We start from the raw sequence: 18,787 nt of genomic DNA on the forward strand, positions 1-18,787 counted from the left end.
CTGTGATTACAGGCGCCCGCCACCACGCCCGGCTAATTTTTGTAGTTTTAGTAGAGATGGGGTTTCACCATGTTGGCCAGGATGGTCTCAAACTCCTGACCTTAGGTGATCTGCCTGCCTCGACCTCCCAAAGTGCTGGAATTACAGGCATAAGCCACCATGCCTGGCAGTACCTCTTATACTTAGTACATGCCACTAACCCAAGTGCTTTACTTTTAGACCTGTGTATCAGCCTTTCCATTGAATTTAAAACCTTTGACAGTGAGAAGAAGATCTGTTTTGTTAACTGAAAATTTTGGAGGTGGCAGGGTAAGGAGGAGATGGGCAATTCCTCCTCTACTCTAAGACTCTAATCAGCTCAACCCACCGCAGCTCCACCCCTGACCTTGGAGCCTGGGGCTCAGCCCCAGGCTCCCCTAAGAGAAAGCTTGCAGAGGTGCCCAATCAGCTCAGTAGTTGCTGTAACCCTCTGTCTTAGCTGCTCAGGATGCTATAACAAAATGGCCAGGTGGTTTGCACAACAGACATTTATTTCTCACAGTTCTGGAGGCTGGAAAGTCCATAATCAACAAGTTGGTCCAGGAATAACATTAGGGATCAGAATGCTAGGGAAATTCCTTTGTCCATTTGTGCCTGTCTCCGGTAGGCACATTTTCGGTGCACCACCTGAATTCTCTGTGCAGCATCTGGAAGACTTTGGTAAGCTCCCATCTCCCCAGCTCTGCAGTCAGAAAGGAAAGCCAGCTGATTCTGGATGAAGGCTCTCTTCCTGGCTGGCAGACAGCCACCTTCTTGCTGTAAGGGAGATTGAGGGCAAACTCCCTGGTGTCTCTTCTTATAAGGGCACTAACATTATTAGATCAGGACCCCACCCTTCTGAGCTCATTTCACCTTAATTACTTCCTTAGAGGCCTCATCTCCAAATACAGCTACATTGTGGGTTAAAGCTTCAGGATATGAATTTGGCAGGGGTTGAGAGTGGTACATTCAGTCCATAATTATCTCCTTCCAGGGTAAGCCCTCCTACGTCTTTCTAAGAATCAGAGATACACTGACACTCAGCATGAAAGGAGACTTCATTGCCCTTGGTCCAACCACACACTCAGTTAATCCAACCATACCTCCACAGCAAGGAGTTGCTTACATACCACCAGGGACAGGGAGCTCACTGTCTTCTCCAATTCGTCAACTCTGACTGTGCTGGTCTGGACTTACTCATGACCCCCATGCTGAGTCTTCTCTTTCCAAATACTTCTGTCTCATGTTTTTTTTACTGTCTCCACACCAGCTGCTCTACCTTCTCGGTTGCCTCTTCTGAATATACATCAATTTGCCAATGTTCTTTAAAAACGAAGGCCCAGAACTGGATGTAGACTGTAGGTGTGGTCAGTGCAGTGAGACTAGCCTCCCTTGCTCTGGACACCATACCTCTTTTAATGCAACCCTAGGGTGCTTCAGGTTCCCCTTGGCTGTGACACACTCTTGACTTGGGGGAAATCTCGCAAGCATTTTCCATGTGACATGTTGGTTCCGTGGTTCTAATCTTCATATACATGTAATTGAACATCTGGCTTGAAGTAAAGGACATTACATGCTTCGGGGGGACCACGGCTCACATCTCTATAGATATTTTGTGCCTTCTCTTCTTTTCACCCTTTTCCCACCACGCTGATGTTTTGTGACCTCTTTTTTTTTCTCTTCAAAATGGAAATAGCTTTGTTATTTTTCCCAAATTCCAGAAGTAAGATATCATTTTAAAAATCAGATAATACAGAATAATATAAAAAATTAAAAATAAAATTTCCCACCACCCAGAAATGGGCCTATTAACCTCTGGGGCTAGACTGCTCAGGTTCAAATGTTGACCCCACCACTTACCAGCTATGTGCCTGTGGACCAGTTGCTCAGTCTCCTGCACCTGTTTTCTTATGTCTAAAATGGGGATATTAAAAGGTGGTTTGGGGCTGGGCACAGTAGCTCCCACCTGTAATCCCAATACTTTAGGAGGCTGAGGCAGGAAGACCACTTAAGCCCAGGAGTTTGAGACCAGCCCTGGCAATATAACAAGACTTCATCCCTACAAAAAGATTTTTTAAACTTAACCAGGCGTGGTGGTGCACACCTGTGGTCCCAGCTACTCGGGAGAGTGAAGAGGGAGAATGGCTTGAGTTTGGGAGGTTTAAGCTGCAGGGATCACACCATGATCACACCACTGCACTCCAGCTTGGGCGACAGAGTGAGACCCTGTCTCAAAAATACAAAATTAAAATAAAAGGTGGTTTTGATAGCTTAGTGCAGATGGCAAGTCCCTTACACTGTAAACAATTTTGTATTATTGTTATTAATAATTGTATTGGTTACAGTTCTGTTTCTTTGGAGAACACTGACTAATACAGATACATCTGTTTTAGTCAGCTCAGGCTGCCATAGCAAAATACCATAGACTGTGTGGCTTCAGCAACAGTTTATTTTCCCACACTTCTGGAGGCTGGTAGTCTAAGATCAAGGTGGTTGATGGTTGTTTTCTGAACAACCTTTCTAGCTTGCAGACAGCCACCTTCTTGCTATGTCCTCACATGGCGTAGCTACAGGGTATTCTGTTTCACAGATGTTTGATAAATTCATCCAACCCTCTCTTTCATTTCAACCTAGTCAGTACTTTATACACACAGCATACCTGGTTATACCTAGCATAACGTGCTTCACCAGTTTGGGTAGACAGATAACCTCCTTCCTCTTTTTGATAGTCACTCAAGCCCCTTGTATGGTTAGAAGTTCCAACTTCTAACAGAGACCAACCACAGTGGCTTAAATACGTAAGAGCTAATTCCTTTGTGGAATGAGAAGTCTAGAGACAAGTGATTACTGACATTTGTTCATGACCCGTGATATCAGGGTCAAGTTCTCTGTGATTCTCCTGTTCTTTTTCTTTAGTTCCAAATGGCTGCTTGAGCTCCAGCCGTCACATCTATACTTTAGGGAGAGGGAAGGAGAAGAGTGGAAGGGCCACAGAGTGCTTCCAGAAGGTCCACGTGAACACTCCCACCACTAGCTGCAAGGGAAGCTGGAAAGTGGTCTATTAGCTGGGTCTGTTGCCATCCAGAATTACACTATGGTTCTGATATGAGAAAGAAGGACAAGATGGAAGCTGGGACACAACTAATTGTCCCTATCATGGTCTCTGTAGCAGATGTTGAAGCCTTCCCTTAACTTCTCAACTTTATACACCAACGCATTTTTACTGTGTTTGCAACTCCCTGCAACTCCCTGCTTGAGGGTTCATTTTTGGCAGCAGGTGCACACAATTGGCAAGCTGGAAGTGTCAGAGAGTCATGGCCCTGGAAGCAGCCCTCAACTAACAACAAATGAAGTCCTGGAAAAGAAATATCCCAGATTTCTTGTTTCTCCTTTGGGACAAGTTGGAGACATGTTCTATATTGACTCCCAGAGGTACCCAGTGGGATTCAGCTCCAGTTGCCAGCAGCAATAACTTTCTCCTTAAAGCACCCTCTACTCACTTCCTCCCTTTCCCTGCCTCACTTCTCCATTCTCCTGTAAGTGTTTCCTAGGATTATTTCCCAAATCTATGACTTATCTTTAAATCCTTGTCTTAGAATTTGCTTCTTGGGGAACCCAACCAAGACACAACTCATGTACCAAACAGCAATTGATGTGATCAATGACTAGGGCAGTCTGATCAGCCCATTAGAGATCCTAATTTTAGAAAGAAATTTACAAAATTCTTAGTCTTATCATCTGCTTAAATGATACCCCTATCAGTCCAGAGCCTAATACAAACCAAGATGAGCCTTTAAGGCAGGATAAACATATTCTGTCTGTGTTACTCATAACTGAGGGCACTATTTATTAGTTTTTTCTTTATATTCAGTCATTGCTCTTAAAAGAAACCTGCTGTCTCAGGGTAACTGAGTGAAAAGGGGGTTCCCGGTTTCAGCCACATGTTGCACACAATCCAGCCCTCTAGACGTCTCCTTCCTTTGTGGTTTGCTCCCCATGAAACATCCCCTGTCCCTTCTTGGCTGTGGCCCTCAGCAGACCATCTGGTCCATTAGAGGAACCCCACAATGTTGGACCTCAAAAAAGAATGCATCAGTTAATACCACTGAACTTACACTTAAAATTGGATAAGATGGTACATTGTATCAGTCTGTTTTCATGCTGCTGATAAAGACATACCCAAGACTGGGTAATTCATAAAGAAAAAGAAGTTTAATGGACTCACAGTTTCATGTGGCTAGGGAGGCCTCAGAAGGCGAAGGGTACATCTTACATGGCGGCAGACAGGAGACAATGAGAGCCAAGGGAAAGGAGTTTCTCTTTATAAAACCATCAGATCTCATGAGACTTATTCACTACCACAAGAACAGTATAGGGAAAACCACCGCCATGATTCAATTATCTCCCACCGGGTCCCTCCCACAACATGTGGGAACTGTAGAGCTACAATCCAAGATGAGATTTGGGTGGGGACACAGCCAAACCATATCATACATGTCATGTGATGTGTATTTATTACAATAAAAATTAATTCAAAAAAATGAATGGATGAGGAAGGGGTTGTCTGAGAAGAATTTTCAAAGATCTAAATAAATGGAGAGAGTGCCTATATCCAGGATTGAAAGTCTCCAAGTTTTTGAGGTGGCAGATTTCCTCAAATGGATCTATTGATTCAAGACAATCCTTGCCAAAATCCCAGTAGGAGTTTTTGCAGAAATTAGCAAGCTGAAACTTATATGGAATTTAATATTTATAACGGAAATGCAAAGGACTCAGAATGGCCAATACAATTCTGAAAAAGCAGAAGAAATTTGGAAGACTCCTACTTCCTGATTTCAAAACCTACTGCAAAGCTACAGTAATCAAAGCAGTGTGGTGCTAGCAAATGGATAGACATATAAAACAATGGATCAGAATATAGGGTCCAGAAATTAACCCATATATTTATAGTCAATTATCAAAATAGGTGCCAGGGCATTTCAATGGGGAAAGGACAATCTTTTCTAAATATTGTGCTGAAACATTTAGATATTTATATGAAAAAAGATAAATTTAGATCATGACCTCACATCACTCACAAAATTAACTCAAAATCATAATTTTAAAAAGGTAAGGCCAGGTTCGGTGGCTCACTTTGGGAGGTTGAGGCGGATGGATCACTTGAGCCCAGGAGTTCAAGACCAGCCTGAGCAACATGGAGAAACCCCATCTCTACCAAAAATACAAAAATTAGCCAGGCATAGTGGTGTGCAACTGTAGTCCCAGCTACTCAGGAGGCTGAGGCAGGAGAATAGATTGAACCCGGAAGACGGAGGTTGCAGTGACCTGAGATTGCAGTGAGCCACTAGACTCCAGTCTGGGTGACAGAGCAAAACCCTGCCTCAGAAAAGAAATAAATAATAAAAAATAAAAATGCAAGAGCTAAAACAATTAAACTTTTAGAAGAAAACATGAGAGGAGATTTTTGCTACCTTGGTTTAGGTGAAGATTTCTTGGATATGGCACCGAAAGTCCAATCCACAAAAGAAAAAAAAAATGATAAATTTGGTTTCAATAAAATTGAAAAGGGTTATGCTTAAAAAAAAAAAACACCATTAAGTATATTATTAAAAAATGGCAGAGTAAGGAACTCCAAGGATCAGTTCCTCCACTAAAGCAAACATTAAGCTGGAAGAAAGTGTCAGAAGAAAGTCTTTTGGAACTCTGAAATATAATCAAAACCTTTTAGTAACCAGAAGAGGCTGCTAATCCTTGGTAAGAAAATATTGTAGCATTTTTGCTTACTTGCCTACCATCTCACATTCATTAGCTTAGTCGTGGCTGTGAGTACAGTAGCCTGCATTCTTGGCATGACTTGCTGGTACCAGAAAGAACAAGACAAGCCTTGGTCTCAAAGAATTGTGTTTCTACATTTTGATCTGTCTGGCCTCTCCCTAAAGGATCCACTCAGGTGTTTGCCTTTGTTTTGCCCTCCCCCTTCCCTTGAACTCTAGGCTGGAGCAGCTTTCCAGGCAATGTCTGTTGAAAAACTTTAAAGACACAAACTACCCATGTGGGGCAAGGGATGACAGACAAAGCAAGAAGCAGAGACCAAAAAGCTGGAGAAGAAAACGACTAAGGAGGAATACATATGGGGGAATAAGGGCTTTGAAAAGCTTCCGTGTATACCAGGGAATCTAGAATATAACACATATGCACAGGGCTGAAGTCATGCACAGAAATGATATGAGATGACCCTAGGCTTGCACCTCTGGCTGATTAGGCTCTGCACAAGCAGAGGTGAAGGCTAAGACAGAGTTGTAGTCTGCTTGGTTAAGTGTTAAAGGAGTACCGCAGCTCAGAGCCAATTTACAAAGACTGGTGGAATATCTTTTATTTTGTTTTTCCTTTTGGCTGCAGGTATTTAAGGAAACCCCTTACAGATCACTGACTAACTGCTGAGATAACAGAATGGAGACTTCAGTGAACATACACAACAAGGGATATAGTCCTTGCAAAAATAGTTTGGAAAAGTCACTAAATAAATGAATGGCTGAAGCTCACAGCAAACGACAAAAGCAAGCCTTGTGGACAGGGGAAGGGAGAATGTGATTTCTAGAATTACCGCATTGTAACATTCAAAGTGCCAAGTTTCCAACAAAAACCTATAAGGTATACAAAGAAACAGGAACACCCAGCCCATTCGCATGGGGGAAAAATGAATAGAAAATGTCCCTAACGAAGTCCAAACATTGGAGCTGCTAGACAAAGACACTGAATAAATTGTCTTAAATATGCTCAAAAAGCTAAAGGAAACCATAAGGGAAGAACTAAGGTAAACCAGAACTACGTGTGAACAAGTAGAGAATATCAATAAGAGCTAGACTTTATTCAAAATAACCAAATAGAAATTTCAGATCTGAAAAATATAATAGCCAAAATGAAAAATTTATTAGAGGGCTTCAACACCAGATTTGTGTAGGCAGAAGAAAGAATCAATAAACTTGAAGCTAGGTAGATTGAAATCATCTAGTCTGAGGTGCATAAAGTAAAAAGGAAGAAAAATAAACAGAGCCTGAGAGACCTGTGAGACACCATTAAGTATATAAACATATGCATTATGTGAATCTGAGAAGCAGAAGAAAGAAAGGAGCAGAAAGAATATTTGAATAAAGGTCAAACATTTCCAAAATTTGATGAAAGACATGAACATATACATCCAAGAAGCTCAGTGAACTCCAACTAGGATAAAACCAAAGAAATCTACAGCAAGGCATTATAATCAAACCGTTGAAAGACAAAGACAAATCGAGAATCTGGAGACTAACAAGAGAGACGTAACTTGTCACATACAAGGGGCCCTCAACAAGATTAATGACCAAAGTCTCATCAGAAGCCCCAAGGCCAGAAGACAGAAGGATGATACATATATATTTTTTTCATAATTGAGATTTTATTGGTTGAAGATCAATACAGACATTTCAATTTGTACACAATTCTTAACATATGTAATGAAATTCTAAAAAGCCATGTATTGTAATTCTTTTTAAAAGTCATTCCAGTGATTTTCCAGCTTAAAATTTGGAAGCAAATTTTCCTTAAGAGGCTATCAAGTACCAGTATCTTCACATGTTGGTCAGTTGTTACATGTGGCCCACCAGTTCACAACTGGATAGCATGTACACTACACATTTAAATTTGTAATCTTTCACAGCACAGTAACAAAGTTATTAGGAAAACAGGACTACCACAACCAAAGATGCTACAGAGTGCACACAATTCTGACAGGGAGCGCCATGATCAAGGAGTGGTTTTCTTTAGGAAACAATTCTACTGAAAAACAACATGGGAATAGAAGTAATTTAAAATGTTCAAGACATTAAATGCAGGACTGACCCCATATTGCCATTTAATATGCTTTGTATTCTAGGATATAAAAACTAACCCCCCATGTATGGAATGTTAAGCTGACACCCGAGACAGCCAAAGTCTCCCATAATTCAATATCCCACACTATTTTCTGGTTGTACCAAAAAATAAACAACCAGCAAATGATTTCACCTCTTAAAAAAAAAGCATTTACACTTAAAAAATGGGATGAAGTGGGATTCCCTCCTTCTTAAAAATGTTTCTAGAGCTACTAAAAAACTTGCATTTACAAAATAGTTGATAAAAACATTCCTCTGAATTGTACAAGAAGGGAGACAGGAACCACTGGTAAGACATGGTATATGGTATTAATCAGACTTGGTTTCCTCCTCTCCTACTTCATCAGAGGCTGGACTCTCCTCAGTTTTCGTTTCCCCGTTTTCTGCAGGTAAATCTTTAGTTTCTTGGTTAGCCACTTCAGCCTGTTTCCCTTTGCTCCCCTTTTCCCTTTTGTTTGCACTTTTTTGTCTGAAGATTTATCCTTCGCTGCTGCCTTTTTCGGCTTCGCTTCCACTTCTGCAGGAGGTTTAGCTGACAAGCTGCGCCGATTTCCTCTTGGGCTCTTCCTTGGCGGCCCTTTCGGTGGAGCTGACCTTCCTCTTGAGCATCCTGGCGGCGGGGAAGGCGCAGTGCGGGGTGCCTGCGGACCGTGGCACTCGGAGAGCCTTCGCGAAACTGGGCTGCCTGGCCGCTGCCACTCCTCCCGCTGCCCAAGCTATGATATATTTAAAGTGCTGAAGGAAAAAATCCTGCCAACTGAGAATTCTTTATCTGGCATGACTATGTTTCCAAAATGATTAAGAAATTAAAACATTGAAAGATTGAAAAAAAGTGAAGTAGTTCGTCACTAGGAGGCTTTCCCTATGAAAAACACAAAGAGAGTCTTTCAGGCCGAGATGAAAGGACACCAGACAGTAGATCAAAGCCATATGAATAAATACAGAACACCAGTAAAGGCAAATATAAAAACGAGTATAATTATATTTTTGGCTTATGACTCCTCTGTTTCCTATATTATTTAAAAGATAATACATAAAAATAATTATAAACCTATGCTAATGAGCACATGCCACATAAAGATATAGTTTGTGACAGTGACAACAAAGGAGGGGCAGGGATAGGAGTAGAATAGAGTAGAGGGAGCTGTATAGGAGTAGAGTTTTTAAATTGCTATTTAAACCAAGTTGTTATTGATTCAGACTATATTGTTATAAATTTCCTGTTAAGTGTAAACCTCAAGGTAGCCACTAAGAAAATAACTAAAAATATACAGAAAAGAAATGAGGAGGGTATCAAAACGGTGCACTGGAGGAAAATCAATCAGTACAAGAAAAGGCAGTAATGAGAGAATTGAGTAACAAAAGAAAATTTGATATAAATGAAATGAGCGGCAAAATGCAGAGGTAAGTCTTTTACCATTAATCACTTTAAATGTAAGTAGATTAAACTCACTGATTAAAAGAGAGAACGCATTGGCAGAAAGAATAAAAAACATGATCCAACTATATGCTGTCTACAAGAGACTCACTTTATATCCAAAGACACAAACAAGTTAAAAGTGAAAGGATAGAAAAAGATATTCTATGAAAATAGAAACCAAGAGAGAGCTGAGGTAGCTATACTAATGTCAGATAAAATGGGTCTTAAGTAAAAAATTGTTACAAGAGACAAACCAGGACATTATATGTTGATACATGTGTCAATTTGTCAAGAAGTTTGGCCAGGTGGTGGCTCAAGCCTGTAATCCCAGCACTTTGGGAGGCCAAGATGAGTGGATCACCTGAGGTCAGGAGTTCGAGACCAGCCTGGCCAACATGGCTAAACCCTGTCCTTACTAAAAATACAAAACTTAGCAGGTTGGCCAGGCACGGTGGCTCAAGCCTGTAACCCCAGCACTTTGGGAGGCCGAGACGGGTGGATCATGAGGTCAGGAGATCGAGACCATCCTGGCTAACATGGTGAAACCCCGTCTCTACTAAAAAACATAAAACTAGCCAGGCGAGGTGGTGGGCACCTGTAGTCCCAGCTACTTGGGAGGCTGAGGCAGGAGAATGGCATAAACCTGGGAGGCGGAGCTTGCAGTGAACTGAGATCTGGCCACTGCAGTCCAACCTGGGCGACAGAGCGAGACTCTGCCTCAAAAAAAAAAAAAAAAAAAAAAAAAAAAAAAAAAAATTAGTAGGGTATGATGGTGCACACCTGTAGTCCCAGTGACTGAAGAAAAGGCTGAGGCATGACATTTGCTTGAACTTGGGAGGCGGAGATTGCAGTGAGCCGAGATCACACCATTGCACTCCAGCCTGGGTGACAGAGCAAGACTCTGTCTAGCAAAAAAGAACCCGGGAGGTGGAGTTTGCAGTAAGCCGAGATCATAGCACTACACTCCAGCCTGAGTGACATAGCAAGACTCTGTCTCAAAAAAAAGAAGACATAATAATTATGATCATACATGTGCTAAACATCAGAGCCCAAAAATATATGAAGCACGAATTGACAGAACTGAATAGAGGAATAGACCGTTCTACAATAATAGCTGGAGACCATCTAGACAGAAGACTAAGAAAGTATGTGACAACTATAAACCAACCAGAGCTAACAGACACACATAGAACACTCCACCCAACAATAACAGTGACCACGAAGTGCACATGGAACATTCTCCAGGACTGATTATATGTTAAGCCACAAAACAAGTCTTGATAAAGTTTTAAAAATTGAAATCATACGAAGTATCTTCTCTGATCACAATGAAACTAGGTATCAATAGCAGAAGGAAAATTGGAAAATTTACAAATATGTGGAAATTAAATAGCATATTTTTAAACAGTCAGTATGTCAATGAAGAAATCACAAGGAAATTAGAAAATACTTAGAGACAAATGAAAATGAAAGCACCAAAAACACACCCAGAAAAATGGGATGTAGCAAAAGCAGTGCTAACAGGGAAATGTGGAGCCCTACATGCCTTCATTAAAAAAAAAAAATAAGATCACAAATCGTAACCTAACTTTACTTTTTACGGAACTAAAAAAAAAGAAGAACAAACGAAACCCAAAGGTAGCAGAAGGAAGGAAATAATGAAGATTAGAGTGCAAACAAGCAGAATAAAGAATATAAAATCAATAGAGAAGATAAAAGAAACCAAGAGTCATTTCTTCAAAAAGATTGACAAAAATGACAAGGCTTTAGTTGGACTAAGCAAAAGAAAAAAATAAAAATCACTAAAATCAGAAATGGAAGTGGGAATATTACTACAAATCATACAGAAATGAAAAGGATCATAAGGGAGTACTGTGAATGACTCTATGCCAACAAATTAGATAACCTAGATGAAATAGAAAAATTTCTTGAAACACTATATAATACTTGGCAACTTAAATATTAAAGTTTGGTAACACAAACTGCCAAAACTGACTCAAGAAGAAATAGAAAATCTTAATAAATATGCAACAAGTAGAGTTGAATCAAAAACCTTGCAATGAAGAAAAGTCCAGAGTCAGATGGCTTCACTGGTGAGTTCCACTAAACATTGAAAGAAGAATTAATAGCAGTTCTTCTCAAACTCCTCCACAAAACAGGAGAGAAATCCAAATAAGAGAACCACAAGAAAATAAAACTACAGACTAATATTCCTTATGAATATAGATATAAAATTTCACACAAATACAAGCAAACTAATTCTACAGCACATTAAAAGGATTACACAGTGTGACCAAACAGGACTTATTCCAGGAATGCAAGAGTGGTTCAACATAAGAAAAGTGATCAATACAATACATAACATTAATAGAATAAGAAAAACCACATTATCATCCAAATTGATGCAGAAAAGCATTTGACAAAATTTAACACCCTTTCATGATAAAAACACTCAGTAAACTAGAAATAAGAGAGAACTCCCTCAACATGATAAAAACCATATATGGAAAAACCTGGCCAGGCACAGTGGCTCATACCTGTAATCCCAGTACTTTGGGAGGCCAAGGCAGGGAGATCACCTGAGGTCAGGAGTTCGAGACCAGCCTGGCCAACATGGTGAAACCCTGTCTCTACTAAAAATACAAAAATTAGCTGGACGTGGTGGCATATGCCTGTAATCTCAGCTATTTTGGAGGCTGAGGCAGGAGAATCACTCGAAACCAGGAGGTTGCAGTGAGCTGAGATCATGCCACTGCACTCCAACCTGGGCCACAGAGTGAGACTCTGTCTCAGAGAGAGAGAGAAAGAAAGAGAAAGAAAGAAAGGAAGGAAGGAAGGAAGGAAGGAAGGAAGGAAGGAAGGAAGGAAGGAAGGAAGGAAGGAAGGAAGGGAGGGAGGGAGGGAGGGAGGGAGGGTGGGAGGGGAGTAAAAAAGGGAGAAGAGATAGAAGGAAGAACGAGGAAGGAAGGAAGTAGGAATGAAGGAAGGACGGAGGAAGGAAGTAAGGAAGAGAGAGAGAGAAAAGAAGAAGGAAAGAAAGAAGAAAGAAAGAAAGAAAGAAAGAAAGAAAGAAAGAAAGAAAGAAAGAAAGAAAGAAAGAGAAAGAAAGAAAGAAAGAAAGGAAAGAGAAAGGAAGACCCATAGCTAACAAGCTAACATCACACTAAATCAGTGAAAGACTGAAAACTTTTCCCCCAAGATCAGGAACAAGGAAGGATGCCCACTTTCACCACTGGTATTCAACATTGTACTGAAAGTTTTAACTAGAGCAATTCAGCAAGAAAAAGAAATAAAAGGCGTTCAAACGGGAAAAGGACGGAGTAAAAACTACCATTATTCACAGATGACATGATCATATATATGGAAAATTCTAAAGAACCCACAAGAAATTATTAGAGCTAATAATTTCAGCAAAGTGACAGGGTATAAGATCAACATACAAAAATAAATTGTGTTTGTATATACTAGCAATAAACAATCACAAAAGGAAATTAAGGAAATTCTATTTATAATAGCATCCAAAATAATAAAATACTTAAGAATAAATTTAACCAAGGAGGTGCAAGATTTGTACACTGAATACTATAAGATATTGCTGAAAAAATTAGAGAAGACCTAAATAAAGTTTTTAAAATTATATGTTAATATAATGGAAGATTTAACATTGTACTGCTCAAAGTAATTTATAAATTCCTATAAAATTCCTATAAAAGTCCCAGTGACCTTTTTTAAAAAATGGAAAAACTGCTCCTAAAAATCATGTGAAATTTCAAGGGACCCAGAATAGCCAAAACAATAAAGTTAGAGGACTCAAATTCCCACTTTTAAAATTTACTGCAGAGCCAAGATCGTGCCATTGCACTCCAGCCTGAGTGACAAGAACAAAACTCTGTCTCAAAACAAAAACAGAAACAAAATAAAACAAAACAAAGCTTACTGCAGAGCTACAGTAATCAAAACAGTGTGATAATACCAGCACAAGGATAGACATATAGATCAATGGAATTGAACTTAGAGTTCAGAAATAAACGCATGAATCTATAGTCAATTTTTTTTCATTGTTTTGCATTAAAGCACACTATCAAAAAAGTGAAAAGACAGCCACAGAATGGGAAAAATATTTGTAATTCGTATATCTGATAAAGGTGAGTTTCCAGAACATATAAAGAACTCTTAAAATTCAACAACAAATGGGCTGGGCTCAGTTGCTCACGCCCGTAATCCCAGCACTTTGGGAGGCCGAGGTGGGTGGATCACAAGGTCAGGAGATCCAGACCATCCTGGCTAACACGGTGAAACCCTGTCTCTACTAAAAATACAAAAAATTAGCCGGGCGAGGTGGCGGGCGCCTGTGGTCCCAGCTACTCAGGAGGCTGAGGCAGGAGAATGGTGTGAACCCGGGAGGCGGAGCTTGCAGTGAGCTGAGATCGTGCCACTGCACTCCAGCCTGGGTGACAGAGTGAGACTCCATCTCAAAAAACAAAACAAAACAACAAAAAAATCAACAACAAATAACAAGCAATCAAATTTAAAAATTGGCAAGGGGCTGGGCGCAGTGGCTTACACCTGTAATCCCAGCACTTTGAGGGGCTGAGGCGGGCGGATCAGCTGAGGTTAGGGGTTTGAGACCAGCCTGGCCAACATGGTGAAAACCCGTCTCTACTAAAAACACAAAAATTAGATGGATATGGTGGCACACATCTGTAAACCCAGCTACTTGGGAGGCCGAGGCACAAGAATCACCTGAACCCAAAAGGTAGAGGTTTCAGTGAGCCAAGATCACACCACCGCACTCCAGTGTGGGAGACAGAGCAAGACTCTGTCTAAAACTAATAATAAAATAAATAAAATTTGGCAAAGGACTTGAACAGACATTACTTAACCAAACAAGATATACAAATAACTACCAAGCACATGAAAAGATGCTTACCATCATTAGCCATTAGGGAAATGCAAATCAAAACCACAATGAGATACCACTTTGCATCTGCTAGGTTGGCTATAAGAAAAACCAATAGAAAACACATGTTGTCCAGGACGTAGAGAAATGGGGACCTTCAGACATTGCTGGTGGGAATATAATACAGGGCAGCAGCTGTGAAAAACAGTTTGTCAGTTTCTTAATAAGTTAAACTTAGAATTACCTTGTAACCCAACAAGTCTCCTCCTGGATATATATCCACAAGATTGGAAAATGCATGTCTACACAAAGACTCGTATGCAAGTGTTCATGGCATGCTTGTTTGTAATAAAGGAAAAAGTGGACATACTCCAAATGTCCATCATCTCATGAAAGGATAAATTATGTAGCATATCTATGCAATGTAATATTCTTCAGCAATAAAAATGAATGTTTATTTATTTATTTATTTATTTATTTATTTATTGAGATGGAGTCTCGCTCTGTCTCCCAGGTTGGAGTGCAGTGGCACCATCTCTGCTCACTGCAACCTCCACTTCCTGGGTTCAAGCAATTCTCCTGCCTCAGCCTCCCAAGCAGCGGGGACTACAGGCATGTGCAACCACACCAGGCTAATTATTGTATTTTTAGCAGAGGTGGGGTTTTACCATGTTGTCCAAGCTGGTCTTGAGCTCCTGATCTCAAGTGATCCTCCCACCTTGGCCTCCCAAAGTGTTGCAATTACAGGTATGAGCCACCGTGCCTGGCCTAAAAATGGAGTTTTAGATACGTGATGCTTCAAACACGCAAGGCTGAATGAAAGAAATCAAACACAAAAGACAACATATTGATATGAGATGCCCAGGAAAAAAAGAAAAAAAAGCAAAATCAGTAGAGACATAAAGTAGATGAGTGGCTCTGGGAGTGGGAATGGAGATTGACTCCAAGCAGGCACAAGGAATCTTTCAGGGGTGATGGGATTGTTTTAAAATTGGATCATGGTTATAATTGCACAATTCGATAAATTCACTAAAAGTCATTGAACTGTACACTTACAGTGGCTTGATTTTATGTTATGTAAAGCACAGCTAAATAAAGCTCTTAAAATAAAAATATAAAAGAGGAAATGGGTTGAGGGAGGGAGTGTGTCAATTATTTTTTTCCCAAGAGGCCCCTTGGCTGAAATGCAAATGTGACCACTTCCTCCCCACTGACCAGCTATGAGTACTGAGGCATGGTTGGAGGGCCACTGAGATCTTATAGCACCCTCCTTCCAAGGATATAGGTGCCATACTTATGAGACATTTACAGACCCAGAAGAACCCCTCAAGGTACCACATGTCTATTTCTAAGGGGACTCATGTTTACCCCAATGGACATGGGCCTGAAAGCTCCAAATGCATCTACTTTTTAAGCACCAAGGGACTGTGACCCCTGCTGATCCCACCCACTCCCGAACTCCTGGTCTTCATTGAAAATGTAAACTGGATTAAGTCACTCCTAAGATGAAACCCTCCAATGATGACTTTCCATCTCCTTTGGAACAATCTACCTTCCTCACCCGAAACTGTGAAGTCCCATGTGGTGCAGATGTGTGATTTCCATACCTTCACCTTCTACTATTCCTCCATTTGCTCACTGTATTCCGCCATGCTGTTCTCAAGTTCCTGGAGCCAGCCACATTCTTTCCTACCTCAGTGTCTTTGCACTTGCAGATCCTTCTGCCGATAATGTTCTTCCCATGGCTGGTCCCTTCTCAGCACCTAGAGTACCCCCAAATGTCACAGCCTTGATCTCTCATTGGTTTTCTATGACATTTAGTACAGTTTGCATTGAGTTTGTCTGTTACTTCTTTTTGTCTACCTCTCCCTACTAGTATATAGGCTCCATGGGGGCTGTCACCATGTGTATATTTCTGTGGGTTATCCCCAGGACATAGCAAAGCTGTGTGACCTTGGACAAGTCACTTAACCTCTCTGAGCCTGCTCAATAAATATTAACGGGAAGAAGCAAGGAATAGGCCGGGCGCGGTAGCTCAAGCCTGTAATCCCAGCACTTTGGGAGGCCGAGACGGGCGGATCACGAGGTCAGGAGATCGAGACCATCCTGGCTAACACGGTGAAACCCCGTCTCTACTAAAAAATACAAAAAACTAGCCGGGCGAGGTGGCGGGCGCCTGTAGTCCCAGCTACTCGGGAGGCTGAGGCAGGAGAATGGTGTAAACCCGGGAGGCGGAGCTTGCAGTGAGCTGAGATCCGACCACTGCACTCCAGCCCGGGGGACAGAGCGAGACTCTGTCTCAAAAAAAAAAAAAAAAGAAGCAAGGAATGGCTGGGTGGGTGGGTGCAGAGAAGAATGAATGGGTGGATAGGTAGGTGGATGGGTAGAAAGAAGGTAGATAAAGAAGGAAGGCAGGCAGGAGGGAGGGAGGAAAAACTGAATATCCTTGTTTTAATACACACCCCAGAGCAGTGCAGTGAGTTAACAAGAGTATGGGTTCTGGAGCCCAAATGACTGAGTTCAAATCCCAACTCTGCCACTCACCAGCTATGTGACCTTGGACAAGTCACTTAATCTCTCTGAGCCTCAGTTTCCTCATCTGTAAAACAGGGACGACGATGATGATGATGATAACTATCTTCTAGACTCATTCTTTTTCATTTTGGGGATTTTATTTTTGGAGACAGAGCCTTGCTCTGTTGCCCAGGCTGGAGTGCAGCACTGCAGTCATAGCTCACTGCAGCCTTCAAGTCTTTGGCTCAAGTGGTCCTCCCACCTCAGTCTCCAAAGTAGCTGGGACTACAGGCGTGCACCACCATGAATGTCTAATTTTTTAATTTTTTTGTAGAGACAATGTCTTGCTGCATTGCCCAGACTGGTCTGAACTCCTAGCCTCAAGCGATCCTCCCACCTCAGCCTCCTAAAATGCTGGAATGATACGTGTACACCACTGCACACAGACTTCTCGAGTATTTCTGAGGTTTAAATGAGAGGGTACATCTTTAAAGTTCTTAAAACCCTGGCACACAGTGAGCTTTCAGCAAATATTAGCTCTTTTTACTGTCTCTTCTCCTGATCTTTCAACCACCACAAATTTCAGTGCATGTTATCAGAGAATTCACCCTGAAGATCAAGAGAAAGAAAAACAAAAGCTGGCGTCTTCCCAAGATTTATTCTCCAGAGAACACGAAACATTTCGGTAGCTAGGAAGAGAAGCTTTACAGGGCCAGGATCCTTCGAATCAACCACAGGGGAATTTGTACCAACTTCCTCAAAAATAGCTAGAAAAAAAGAAAGAAAGAAAAAAAGAATAGCAAGACGCTTTCTCTTTTTTCTCTGGAGCGGTCATGAAGGTCAGCAGCAAGTTGATTCCCAAAAACGAGTCAGCTGGGAGAGCTACCAAGTGCATCTGAGCTGACTTGGTTATCAAAACAACACAAAATAGCCTCCCCTAACTGTGGGGCATTTCATCCTGGTACAATCCTATTTTCACAGCCTGCTATAACCTTAGGAATCAAATACACCCAGGTTCAAATCCCAGCTCTAATTCTTGGCTTTTGTGACATTTCACTCCTCTGGGCCTCAGTCTCTCCTTCTGTAAAATGGGACTAATCTTGTCTGCCTCACACTTTGTGGGATAAAGTAAGATCATGTAGGCACCAAAGTAATTCGAGGTGGTGGTGTTGGCAGTGGTGACAGTGGTGGTGGTAGCAATTCTCTTGCTCTCCTTCTTTTGACAAAGACTGCTAGGGATTGAGCTTGTTACATTCTCTCCCCTGGCTTCTTAAATGTCTTCCAGGAACATCTGACCCTTTCATGGGCCTCTGGCATGTTAGCAAGATGAAAACTCTCTTGAGAATTTCTTTTCTCTGTTTTTTCCTGAGCTCCCATGTGTTAATAATGTCTGCCCTCTTCCTCATAGCTAGGTGCTCCCATTTGACAGATGGGCAAAGTGAGGCATTCAGAAAGGTGATGTGACATGCCCAAGGTGTCCTGCTCCCTGGAGCTCTGCAGCAGGAGGCTGGATCCAAAGGAAATGGAGGCAGAGAGTCATGGGGGTCAAGCCAGAGCAGAGGGTCCCAAGCTCAGACCCTACTAGGCAGGTAAGGTTCAGGAATGAGAAACAAGCTGGTTTGCAAAGTCTGAGAAAGGGGCTTCCATGGGACCTTGGGCAAGGTTCTGGTCCTTCTCTCTGTGCTGAGGGATTGGACTCGGCGACTGAGGACTCTGGGTCCATGGGTCAAACTGTGCTACCTCTTCACACCTCTGGCCTCGGTTTCCACATCTGTGCAATGTGGTGGCTACAGGAGGCACTGCTTGCCTCATGGGTTATGACTGAGAGGCCTGTGGGGATGATGTCAAAGGTCCCCAAGAGGGACATGTCACCCCGATGTCCCCAAATGTCTTCCTTGCTGGTGACCTTTGGTGACAGTGGGTGCCTGCTGTGGGGCTGGGCCCCCTCCCACCTCTTTCTCACTCCCTCCCAGGAGGAGCCCAGCTGCGGGTGGGCGGGGCTGGCGGGGAGAGGCTCACCACATCCTC

General features: G+C 41.8%; 1 pseudogene; it reads right to left on the minus strand.

The window, feature by feature from the left end:
- Positions 1 to 7,948: 7,948 nt before the first annotated feature.
- On the minus strand, positions 7,949 to 8,657 carry LOC104665640 (annotated as a pseudogene).
- Between the last annotated feature and the right edge of the window lie 10,130 nt (positions 8,658 to 18,787).

This window comes from Rhinopithecus roxellana, chromosome 20, assembly GCF_007565055.1.
Source record: "Rhinopithecus roxellana isolate Shanxi Qingling chromosome 20, ASM756505v1, whole genome shotgun sequence".
In the NCBI taxonomy this organism is placed as follows: Eukaryota; Metazoa; Chordata; class Mammalia; order Primates; family Cercopithecidae; genus Rhinopithecus; species Rhinopithecus roxellana.